The sequence below is a fragment of the Biomphalaria glabrata genome, chromosome 2 (assembly GCF_947242115.1).
Source record: "Biomphalaria glabrata chromosome 2, xgBioGlab47.1, whole genome shotgun sequence".
In the NCBI taxonomy this organism is placed as follows: Eukaryota; Metazoa; Mollusca; class Gastropoda; family Planorbidae; genus Biomphalaria; species Biomphalaria glabrata.
Window position 1 is genome coordinate 61,931,551 of NC_074712.1, and position 12,084 is coordinate 61,943,634.

General features: G+C 37.6%; 1 protein-coding gene across 1 annotated transcript in view; it reads left to right on the plus strand.

Moving 5' to 3' along the window:
- The first annotated feature begins 9,403 nt into the window (after positions 1-9,403).
- The window catches only part of LOC106061888 (uncharacterized), a 47,882-nt gene continuing 45,201 nt past the window's right edge, over positions 9,404-12,084 (plus strand). The window contains exon 1 of the mRNA XM_056021809.1: positions 9,404-9,609. The gene's annotated coding sequence lies outside the window, so the exon portion shown is untranslated. The remainder of the gene's footprint in view (positions 9,610-12,084) is intronic.

Consider the following 12,084-nt stretch of genomic DNA (forward strand, 5'->3'; position numbering starts at 1 on the left):
ACAATACCTCTATGTGTTTAGTAGCTGTAAGCTTATGGATGATTATATAAATAATAACTGCTCATCTACGTACCGCAAAGTACGCGATTTTTTTTTAAACAATAATCTACTTATTAGGCATTTTGGTAAATTAATGGATTAAGAGTTGACATCCAGGAGGCGATAAAAGGGTTTGAACCCCCAATCTAATACAAAGGATCTAAAACTTGTTCTGACAATCCCTATTTTTAGCTTGCAAATATTTTTCATCGGGTTAAAAAAAAAAAAAAGCGAAAATCTGGCTGGGTTGGTTGACTCGGTTCTCGACAATGGATCTTACGATTTTTCTAAAAAGAGATAAGCTTCTCATTCTCGGTGACTTCAACGCAAGAGTCTGCACTGACCATCATATCGGGAAAGGAGTCTTAGGTAAACGCGGAATAGGTCAGTACAACAGCAATGGACTATTACTACTCCAGACTTGTGCTGAACACAAGCTGCTCATATCAAACACAATATTCAGACTCCCAACGAGGAAGCCAACTTTCTGGATGCAACCCCGCTAAAGACATTGGCACCTTATAGACTGCGCCACGACCAGGACATACGTATCACCAAATCTTGGTGTGGTGCAGAATGTGGAACAGATCACCACCTTAGCATCAGAAAACTAAACATTCGGATACAACAAAAGTGGCGCCTCAGAAATCTAAACCTTTGAAAAGGCTAAACACGGCCAGACTAGAATAATAATGTTCTGAGTATAATAAATAATTAATTTTAAATTTGGACGATAGAGTTTTAGAAAATCTTTATCTAAAACATACTTACATCAGTGGGGATTTTCTGCTTGTAAGATAAGATAAGATAATTTGTATTGATCCAATCAAATGGAAATTCGATTTGACTACAATTGACAACCTCAGCGTAACTACTGTACAATAACGACATAGATGCACAATATAGATGCACATACAAACAACATTCACACACGAAAAACATATACACAGACATAACCAGACTTCTATGAATTCTCGATGATGACAGAATGTTAATTTTTAATGTTGGTCATCCAGGGTCTATTATTACTGAATGTTTTAACTTTCTTCTTTGGTAAAAAAATGTTTCCACAGAACTGGATGTACGAATTAACAGTTGTGGTAAGTTCATCTGTCTGGGCAGTTGTTTACAAACATGTCCCAATCTGTTTGCTCCAGACAACTTTGTAGCTTTGTAGGCCTTGTTCATTAAATAGTTTCACAAATAGATGTTCAGGAACATTTTGCGAGCCGTCTTCTAAGCTTTGATCTATATAGGCCTATCATGAGAATTATATAGACTTTACATTTATACATACTTTTAACCATGATTTTTCTTCGTGGGTAGGGGCAATAGAGGGGGTATCCATCAGCGTGGTCTAGAGGTTGAGTACGCTTAAACTTGGCTTGTCTTGGCTACCAATGAAGAGGGCTAGAGGTTCGACACCTGACTCGGGCAGAGTTAAGTCTACTGAGCGCCTAAAGGCAGCACGAAAAACCTTCTCCTAGATACCCCCTCCCCCCAAATGGTCCACAACTGAGATTGTACCAAAGCGCTCTGAGCATGCTTTAAGCATGAAAGTAGCGCTATATAAAAGCTATTATTATTATTATTATTATTAAGAGTAAAATATTCACTCTTATTATATAGTCTTCAGCTTCCAAAGGGTAGAATTATCTTTAATGAAAAGTTTTTCGTCATATTGTTATTATATAAAAACGAAAATAGATCATCTTTGTTTAAAACGAAGTAGGTAATATGTTTATTTTGAGAACCAAGTCAATCGATTTATTGAGTCTGACATGAAAGCCCGTAAGCTGTAAAATATTATATCCAACATTTAGTTGCTTCTAACACATAAACAAACACACACATATTCACAGAAATACAAATAACACATTTTTGCTATGTTTTTAATGAGGTAAAATGTGTTATAATGCTAAAGTGCTTTAGATATATCCTTCACAGGTTGAATTGACGATCACGCAGTGTGGTAGTAGGGTATACCATCACTTGTGTGTAGATGTAGATCTAGACTCTAGTACATTCTTATTCTTATTATTGTTATTATTATTAAGGATGATAGCAATGTTCCTCGTGACTATGCAAATCCTGTAGCCACCTTGTGAACACAAAGCTGTCGTCTGCTAGCGGTCTGCTAAAGTTTTTCTTTTCGTCTTTTCTGTATGTCTTCATACAAGGTCTTTTCTTCGGGTCTCACATTATTATTATAGCTTTTATATAGCGCTACTTTCATGCTTATATAGCATGCTCAGAGCGCCTTGGTCCAATCTCATTTGTGGACCAGTGGGGGCGAGGGGGTATCTAGGAGTTGGTTTTCTGTGCTGCCTTTAGGCGCTCAGTAAACACAACTCTGCCCGAGTCGGGTGTCGAACCTCGAGCCCCCTTCTAGGTAGCCAAGCCAAGTTCAAGCGCACTTAGCCTCTCGACGGATATTGGAAGCTGGAAATGTATTTAACCTCTAACCTCCATTCATCTCTGTTTTATGCCTTAGAGCCTCTTTCAATGGCAGGCACGCCCATTATTTTATGTTGCCTTCCATATCACCAGAAGAATATCTCAGCGGACACCGTGAAGAAGGTTACAAAGAATTTGGTTTCCCACCAACGAAACTCGACGGCAAATGCCAGAGAATGAAATTTTGTTCATTTTAATCATAAAAGTATTTTAATGTAATTTATAGTTTTATAAAGGGCCTACATATCTATAGGATACGAAGATATAACTTTTTGTAACATCTATTAAGTTGTAAATTTTCAATATTCTCCATAGGATGGCTGCCTGGTCGTACGGTTAGCGCGCTGGACTGTCGTTCAGATTTATCGATGGTCCAGGGTTCAAATCCTGCCCGCTCCCATTTCCCGTCGTTCTGCGGGAGGTTTGGACTAGGAAGTAAACTATCTTCAACTCTGAAGGAACATCCGAAACATGTAAAACATTTTACAAACACGTTGAAATTAGTTTTGACACAATGTCCATTTTAACTGCATTGTCCTGGGCGAGGCTTAAAACATCGAGTTCTTGTAATGCTTATAAATTACCAGTTGCTAATGCGAATCTAATAAACCATTTCGTGGATTCTACCTTTCCAGATCACGACGTAAGGGCGTAGCATGGCAAAGTACTTGTCCTCTCCTCGTTTCCCCCCCCCCTCCCCGGTCACGCTTATGCCTGGTGTAGTCTACAGGTGTGATCGTACTTAATAGAGCTCTAGCTATGACTTAGCAATCTTCTAGTTGGCATGCATCGTAGTCTACGTGGACTTAGTGAATGGCAGAGTCAATTTAGCCACATCAAATATTGGGCCAAGTTCTCTCTCTCTCTCTCTTTTACACACATACATAATATTCAACCTTTTTCTCTCTTTAGTCCTTTTTTTTTGTAATACTTATAAATTGTAACCTGTTTTAAAGTGTTTCTACCCAGGGGCGGACTGGGTGTCATAATCGGCCCGGGCATTTGTATTTCATCCGTCCCATAAATTGTAAATTATATGATGGACATCCAATTCTAGGTCTACCTGTCCTCAAAATCATTATGTTAAATTTGATAATGTATCGATAGCTCAGAGGGATCCTTTTGTAAGAGAATACTAGGCCTATAATAAAAGCGTTAAGAGTTTAATACGCGCCTTACTGACATCCATGCCGCCCTTATCTTATACAATAAAGAAGTGATTTCAAAAATGATGATTAATATGGTCCTACTGGCCCACCGGGCATTTGCCCGAATGCCCATATAGCCAGTCCGCCCCTGTTTCTACCTATTAAACGCTTATTCATTAAAGATGGTGAAACTGTAGCATCTCACTAGACATTTTGATAGTAGGAGGTAGGAATTAAAAATCAAATTATTTAATGCTTTAAAATTCAATGTAATGCTTAGTAAACCTAAGAGGAGATGAAGCTGAGTGGTCAAGCGCTTGGCTTCCGAATCGGAGGTCCCGGATTCGAATCCTGGTGAAAATTGGGATTTTTACTTTCGGAACAATTAAGGCAACTCTGAGCTCTAATAAGTACCTGACATTAGTTGGGGAAAAGTAAAGACGGTTGGTCGTTGTGTTGGTCACATTATACCCTCGTTACCCGTGGGCCAAAGGAACAGCATTTTCCTCATAGATCACAAGTTCTGGACGGGGAACTTTACTTAATTTAAACCTAATAGAAAACATAGTTAACTTAGGTCTATATAACATAGGAGCTCATTATACTTTTTCAATCTTTTCTAAATAGAGAGAGAGAGAGAGAAAGAGAGAGAGAAAAAAAAAGAAAGAGAGAGAGAGCGAGAGAGAAAGAGAGAGAAAGAGAGAGAGAGAGAGAGTAGGCTACTCAAGAACCGGAAAACAATCTCATTCTCATTCATTTTAAGAGGTACATAAATCTGATCCAGGAAACAATAGACCAAAGTTTCAATCGCCAGCATCACATTACAAACATGTTTAAACATCATAAATTGCATATATTAACAAACTATCTAAACCCCACACCAAAAAAGCTTAAGAAAACTTAATCTCTAGGAGACTCAGTTAACACAGTTAGTATAATCACTCAACTTATAGACAGTGTCAAAGAATTTGTTTTGTTTGGTTTACATGTTTAGGGTGTTCCTTCAGATTTGAAGAAAAATTACATCCTAGCCCAAACCTCCCGCAGGACAGCGGTGAATTGCGGCGAGTAGGTTTCGATCCCGGGTACATAGTGACAATCAAACGATAGTTCAGAACGCATACCACACGACCTTCTTACAACTTTCCGCTCCCTTAATAAATAGCCTCCAGTTATTGTTACTATTAATTGTGATTAACTTGTAAAAATGGGTGTATTTATAGTTGATTAAAAAAAAATGTCGCTTTTAGAAAAGAAAAAAGTATCCGGTGCATCAGAACTTTAAATGGTCTAAAATATCATGATGTCGGATTTTCAATATCTTTTCTAGTTTACGAGATCTAAACGGGATGGACGGACGGACAGACAAACCAGACAAAACTAATAGCGTCTTTTTCCCTTTTCGGGGGCCGCTAATAAAATAGGTCTAGTCCTAGTGATTCCCAAACTGGTCTATATAGATCCCAGGGGTCTGCGTTCTGGCGTGTTTTGGTGAGTAAAAGTGAAATAAATTTCTTCACGCGCCATACTAGTATCACCCCCTCCAGAGGCGGGCCTGGGTGTTACGATCCGGCGTACAAATTGTATATCATGTGATAGACTTCCGATTCTAGGCTTACCTGTCCTCAAAACCATTCTGTAAAGTTCGATAATGTATCGATAACTGAACGCATGCATACAGTGAATTCTGTATCTATATAAGAAATATTAGGCCTTATGTTGCTTTTTAATCGCTGAGTGTGTAGGTCCTAAAAGGATGAAGCCTACTAGTAGCACTGTCTAGGGATAAAAGCTATTACATTATTTCGACAAATTCAGTTAGTACTACACAAAATAGTTTGTAGAAGATTTTTTTTTAAACACCACTTTCTAAGAGAACATTTTAAAACCTTAAAGAAGCCCAAATGCCCATATAGCCAGTCCGCCCCTGACGCCCTCCCCACACATACACATCTTCACACACACAAATACACACACATCACACAACCTCTCTTGTAACTAACGCCTGGAGGCTTGCATTGAAAGTTTGCCAATCACTCGAGTTAGCAAATATTGTTGAATATAAAGCAGTTCTGTTAGGAAGTATCCCGATGTTTAAATAGCGAATGAATTCTAGAAATGTGTTTACTGAAAGCAGGTTCTCCTTAATTAACCCAATTGGTTCAAATAACTCTCTATTCGTAGTGTGTCTACTGCCCAGCTGAAGGCCTGGGAACATAGTAGGACTTAATTATAAATATCTATGCGTTGTAAGCATGCTGTCATTCAAATAACTCTCTATTCGTAGTGTGTCTACTGTCTAGCTGAAGGCCTGGGAACATAGTAGGAGTTAATTATAAATATCTATGCGTTGTAAGCATGCTGTCATTCAAATAACTCTCTATTCGTAGTGTGTCTACTGTCTAGCTGAAGGCCTGGGAACATAGTAGGACTTAAGTATAAATATCTACTCGTTCTAAGCATGCTATCATTCAAATAACTCTCTATTCGTAGTGTGTCTACTGTCTAGCTGAAGGCCTGGGAACATAGTAGGACTTAAGTATAAATATCTACTCGTTCTAAGCATGCTATCATTCTTACCTTTTACTTTACCTTTAACTATACCTTAGCGTGATGGACCGTTGAGGCACCATGCAAGATTAGTCGACCGTCGTTCTCAATTCCTCTTTGTCTTTTGTCTTAGTTAGAACCTCTTTCAATGGCAGGCCCGTCCCTTCGTTTATGTTGTCTTCCCATCGCTTTGTCTGCCTCTTCTTCTTTTTCCTGGTACTGTTCTTGGTAGTAAATGTTATCTAGAGAGAAATCATTTTCAGAAAAGAGCATGATGTTTTTAATTTCAAACTTTCACCTGTCCCATTGCCCATTGTACCGTTTAGGCACCACACATGGTCTGTTGAACATCTGTCTCCATTCCTTTGTCATTTCATCTTCAGGTGTCCATTAGTCTGTTGGACAGGTGGCACCACACATGATCTATTATCAATCTCTCTCCATTCCTCTTTGTCTTATCCTTTTCAGGTGTTCCTTCATCTATTGGACATGGGGGCACCACACATGATCTAATGGCCATCTCTCTCCTTTCCGTCTTATCATTGTGTGTCTTTTGGTCTGTTAGACCGTTGGGGTACAAATATAATCAGTTCATTTCTTCAATCCTATCTTTTGCCAGGAGTAGAGACTCTTTTATTGACAGGCTCGTCCATTCCTTTAATGTTTTCCTCACGCGTCTTGTGTCTGCCTCTCTTTTTTCATGGTTGTGTCCCTTTACGAGCCCCGACGATTTAATGATATGGCGTTAAAGGCTTACCTTCCGTTTTTTGACCATATAAATTTATTTCTATGCACTTTTAACATGTAGAAAAATAATACTGGAACTACAATAAGCTTTTGATTCTAACTACGCTCATAATTAAACATAAAAACTGTAATTATAATTCAAATATTGAATATTAATTAAAAATAATTAAGTATACTTTATCGCCTGCTTCACTGGGAGTTCAAAAGTAGATAGGCCTTTTTATATGTTACAAATCAGAGTTAAAGGTTATAGGGTATAAATATATGTTAAGTTAATCACGAAATAGAGACGCGGTGCCTGGGAGGTAAAGCACTTGGCTTCAGAACTGGGAGTCCCAGGTTCGAATCCTGGTGAAGTCTGGGATTTTTAATGTCGGGATCTTTAGGGCGCCTCTGAGTCTACCCAGCGTTAATGGCTACCTGTCATAAGTTGGGGAAAGTAAAGGCGGTTTGTCGTTTTGCTGGTCACATGACGCCCTCTTTTCTTATCTTATATAATACAGACGTTACTTCTAAAAAAAAAAAAAAAAAAAAAAAAAAAAAAAAAAAAAAAAAGATGATTACGTCCTACATTTAGTCATGCATATAAACCAATGACTTAAATTCTGCCAAGTCACTGGTTTTCCTGGCTAGCTCAGGCAACCCATTGCATGCTCTAATAGCACTAGGGAAGAAGGAGCATTTGTACAAATTTGTCCTAGCGTATGGGACAAGGAATATGCCTTTATCTTTGTGTCTTTCTGAGTATTTTATTAAATTTTGTTTTTGTATTTGAAGATATGGCTCAGCGTTTTATGTATAATTGCTACTTTACTTTTGAGCCTTCTATCCTGAAGGCTTTCTAAATTTAGTGATTTTTACTAAAGGTGTTACTCTAGCCAAATGTGAATATTCGTTTGTTATGAATCTCACTGCTCTATTTTGTGTCTGTTCCAGTTTCTTAATGTTTTCTTGAGTTGAGGGGTCCCAAACAGAGGATGCATATTCTATTATTGGCCTAACCAAGGTTAAATAATACTTTAGTTTTAGGATTTAAAAGTAAAGTTACCTCGTTAACCGTGGGCCACATAAATAGAGGACCTTTACATCATCTGCTCTATAGATCGCAAAGTCTGAAAGAATGACTTTACTTTTAAATCATGAAATAACCAGTTTATATTTCAAGATACTTTAGTAAACTTGTGGTCAGACACTTTATTGTTATTTTAATGTTTCGTTAAAGTCATACATTACCGATGACTATGAATTGACTTGTCAGATAATTAACTCTATCTCTCCGTAATTATTTTTCCCCCGTTTTGCAAAGGAATTCTTCATTTTGCAATTACTATTTCACTACCCCTGTTATGATTGGGCTTCAATAGCTTTGTTGTTTGTTATCAGAAAATGTATTTTGGTATAGAATTAAAGGGAAATGCATGCTCTTTTTAAATAATTCAAAGTGAAGTTTAAAAATGTAAACATTAATTTAATTTAATCAAAATCAACGATGGTATCGTCGATAAGAAGAGAAAGAGTTAAGTTTTGCCTATACCTCATGACGTATGCCAGGGATTTGTGGAGTGCAGAGTTTTGAGCTCAGGACCGTTGGTACGACAGTCTGTAGCTCACACACCAACCAAACCAGGGACCATCCAAACGCCAGCACTGCGTTCCAGGTAAAAAAAAAAAAAAAAAAACCTGTAGGCCTACCTTTCCTCAATCAATGAAATTTACTTTAAATTGTTGATCAGATAAGAAGTAATTCATAATAACATCAGAATAATCTTAATACTAGTTGATACGTATCATCTAGTGCATTGGTTTTAGATCTTCGTGAAACATGGCCAGATGTTCCCTTAACCATTTTTAATTTCCCCACGAAAATGAAAGTAGACTTATGAAAATAGGGCTTACCCGTTTAGCAAACATTCTCATAAAAATACTGTGAAAACGGGTGCACCCGATTTGTTTACAAAATGGTTTCGTTCTTCAATAAATAAATTTTGGTATTTATTATTATTATTTTTAGGGCTTCTTATTTGTTGGAGGGACATTATGTATTTACTACGGTCTACTCCGTGATCTAAGAAACACTGATGCTCAATTTTATCAAGATTTGTCAAACGGTTTTCATTTCTATAAGTAACATACATACATACATACATACACACATGCATACATACCTACATACATACATACATACATACGCCTTATATTCTAATTTATAGTAGGCTAAGGATATGACAATTAATTAGAGCAAACAAACATACAAACACATATATAAATTCTGTTTTCCTCAACCGCTACCATTTAATTTCATATAGAGTCTGATTTCAAATTATTGATCACTTTAAAAGGGTCATGTTGACTTGGACAAGCTCAAGTGCCTGACAGGTTGAAATCTGCTGAGTCAAAGTGGGTATTGAATGGCGCAAGTCTTACCAGAACTTAAGTTTACTAAGCAGCAGACTCAACCTTTCATTCATATGAAGCAGAGTGCAAGGGGGAGCTTATCAGCGTCTGTCTTGTGGTAATTATAACGTATGATTAACTGGTTAGAGTTGTAGCCCTTGAGAAAATAGTTCAAAAAGGGTTTTTGATGAATTCGGCCCTACAATTAGATAGTTTAATTATTAAAAGAGAGTTCCTGGACTTAACAGATATTCGGTGGATTTAGAATTCAGTGGTAAGTTTTTATATGCAGGTTGCCTCGATGTACAAAATAAATTTCTTAGGTTGAAAGTTATTTATTATTAAATATTTTATGCGTCAGAACAAAGTTTGTGATTGAGAATATGTATGTATCATACCTTTTTATCTGTACTTGTTTTACCGTTGGGGCACCATGCAAGATTCGTCGAACGTCTTTCTCCATTCCTTTCTGTCTTTTGCCTTAGTATGTATTATACAGAGACGTGTTGATAAGTAGTGTAATGAGATCTGCACTATGAGCTGAAACGAAAACAAGGCTTTGGATTCACTTCCCATTCTAAGCTCAACCATTTTAAAACAAATAGTTTACTCATTATACCAGATTGATTTTCGGCTATTAACTGGACAGTCTGGATGTAGACTGATAAATGTTTGTTTGTTTGTTAAATGTTTTACATGTTTCGGATGTTCCTTCAGAGTTGAAGATAGTTTACTTCCTAGTCCAAACCTCCCGCAGGACGACGGGGGATGGGAGCGGGCAGGATTTGAACCCTCGACCATCGATAAATCCGAACGACAGTCCAGCGAGCAAACCGCACGACCAGGCAGCCATCCAAATGGGGGGGGGGAGGGGGTGAATTAGTCATTTTTCTTTTCCCGATACTTTGTTAATTAAAGAAGTTCTAATGTAAGACAAAAATTGAGACATTTGTAGCACTAATACTTTTATGATGTAAAAATAACAAAAAATTAACTTTGCATTGTTATCTTGAATTAAAAATAAATAAATTTTTATACACAAAAATCTTAAGCTATGGTTTTCTCGGTGAATACATTTTTTATGTGAAAAGAAACATGCACATATTTAGTTTAATTTATCCTAAAATTAACGCCTCGGCCCTCGGACACCAGGTGTAGGCATATGATTTCTTTAAAATGACTCTAGGCTCTCACCAATCACGTTTCACTCTATACGTTACATCGTCTTTTGATTTCTGATTTTTTATGGAGGTTGCTAATTACAAAGCTTATATCAATCACTCCGTCTGTCTGTCTGTTATTTCTTTCCTAAACGCATTGTCGGTTAAAGTTAAAATTTGAAAACAACTATTTATTGTACCTGACAAAAACATGAATGAATCTAAAAATTAGCTAATTGGTCAATTAATTATCGGTAATCAAATATTTTGTTTGGGGTCGAATAAGGGAATTAGGTGTGGAGTACTTCCCTTTAGATAAACTTTGTTTGTTTTTTGTTTTTTTTGAAACATCTTTCAGACGTTTCGTCGAAAACCTTGACCACGCCTGACGGTGCGGGGGGGGCGGGGGGGGGGGTGCGGGGCTGCGTGGTTAAGCAATTGGCTTCCTGGGTCCTGGGTTGTAATCTCGGTGAAGACTGGGATTTTGAACTTCGGGATTTTTAGAGCGCCCCTGAGTCCACCCAACTCTAAAGGGTACCTGACTTTAGTAGGGGGAAAGTAAATGCGGTTGGTCGTTGTGCTGACCACATGACACCCTGCTCGTTAACATCATTTACCCAATAGACCGCATGATTTGAAAGAGTAACTTTACTTTTATTCTTTAGCCTCGTTAAGCAGTATGCGCGCTGGACTGTCGATTCTCGATGGTCCCGTGTTCATACCCTGCTCGCTTCCATCCCCCGTCGTCCTGGGGGGAGGTTCGGACTAGGAAATAGATTATCGTCAACTCTGATAGAACAACCTAAACATGAAAAACATTTTATTTTGGAGCGTACAACAGGGGCGTGTCGTAGAGCAGAGTTCGAAGTATAGACGATCATATTTATAGTCCAATACACCAACTGTACAATAAGTTAGCCAAGGTTGTTGAAAACACCTTCACCAAAAATTTAAGTATTATGGAAGGACAATTTCCCTTACTATTCAAGCTATTTTCACTAGAATTTTATCAAAACATTCTGAATCCCCCCCCCCCAACTCAGCACAGGACTTGGTTCCACAATACAAACAAGAAAAATACAAAAAGAAAACAAGGTTTCAAATACAGTTTGTGTGGGAACACAAACTCAATATCGGCCCCTGAAGTGATCCGACGAGGGAGGTAAAAATGAAGGTTTTAATGTTTTCAGAAGATTGAAATTCTATCATTCTATCTATCAAAGGCAAATGACAGAGAAAAATGAAGAAAGAAGGTTGACAGATCTTGTGTGGTGCCCCAACGGTCCAGCAGACCAAGGGATAGGTGAAAAAAGGGACCCCCCCCCAAAAAAAAAAAAAAAAACCTCCCCGAAAAAAATCCTGGCTACGCCCATGGGAATCAGGAATAATTCAGCTAATACCTTCACTTCAGTCAAGTACAATTTCTTTCCCTTGTTTTAGATACGAAACAAAATAATTTTAATTAATAGTCAATTAAATATTTGGCTATTTTTTTTTATTATTCATTCTTGTGTTGTCAGATAAAAGAAATAATTGTGCAAAAATTTCAGCTTGATCCAAAATTGGGTGTCGGAGAAATAACGTGTACA